Source organism: Chiloscyllium plagiosum, unplaced genomic scaffold (genome assembly GCF_004010195.1).
Source record: "Chiloscyllium plagiosum isolate BGI_BamShark_2017 unplaced genomic scaffold, ASM401019v2 scaf_4501, whole genome shotgun sequence".
NCBI lineage: Eukaryota > Metazoa > Chordata > Chondrichthyes > Orectolobiformes > Hemiscylliidae > Chiloscyllium > Chiloscyllium plagiosum.
This window is the reverse complement of record NW_025214540.1, coordinates 42,573-43,758: the sequence shown is the minus strand read 5'-3', so window position 1 is coordinate 43,758 and position 1,186 is coordinate 42,573.

Genomic DNA, 1,186 nt, shown 5'->3' with positions numbered 1-1,186 from the left:
CCAACCCAATCTAGTCCCACCTGCCAGCACCCGGCCCATATCCCTCCAAACCCTTCCTATTCATGTCCCCATCCAGATGCCTTTTAAATGTTGTCATTGTACCAGCCTCCACCACTTCCTCTGGCAGCTCATTCCACACATGTACCCCCCTTTGTGTGAAAAAGTTGCCCCTTAGGTATCTTTCCCCTCTCACCCTATGCCCCTCTAGTTCTGGACTCCCCCACCCCAGGGAAAAGACTTTGTCTATCTATCCTATCCATGCCCCTCAATTGTGTAAACCTCAATAAAGTCACCCCTCAGGCTCCAATGCTCCAGGGAAAGCAGCCCCAGCCTGCTTTCAGGCTCTCAAATCCTCCAATCCTGGCAACATCCTTGCAAATCGGGTTGTAGTCCGACAGGTTTATTCGGAAGCACCAGCTTTCGGAGCGCTGCTCCTTCCTAATGCGGTCAGTCCAACTGGCACTTTATAAATGCCCGCTTTGGAACTGGAACCAGTCTGACTCAAGGTCGGGATACAGACGGACTCTAACCTCACACCTTTAATGCGTCGTCTGAGCTGAGAGGTCACCTTTTCTCATCAATAAAACCTCGGTACTGTGACTTGAAAGAAATTCTGGGATTCACCTGTTAATCAATCGAAACCTGTGCCCCCATTCTAAGACTCGGCAGCCATCTTGGTTTGGTCAACACGTCGCACCCGTTGGTTAACACTGTGAATTTTTACTGTAAATTCTGTGCCCTGAGATTCTGCCCCACAGAGGAAGGAGCGGCGCTCCGAAAGCTAGTGCTTCCAAATAAACCTGTTGGACTATAACTGTCTATAACTATAATTCTGTCCGTGTATGATGAGGAGGTGCCAGTGTTGGACTGGGGTGGGTGATGTTAGAAATCGGTTTCTAACTTGGTCCACCCCAGTCCTCATCATACACGGACAGACACCTTGTTCAATCTTTTTTCTCTCCCAGGCCTATTCTAGAGCCTCACACAGGGCTCCCTCAGCACTGACCCTCCGACAGTGCCTGCTCCCTCAGCGCTGACCCACTGACAGCGCCCGCTCCCCTCAGCACTGACCCTCCCACAGCGCCCGCTCCCTCAGCACTGACCCTCCGACAGCACCCACTCCCTCAGCGCTGACCCTCCCACAGCGCCCACTCCCTCAGCGCTGACCCTCCCACAGTGCCCACTC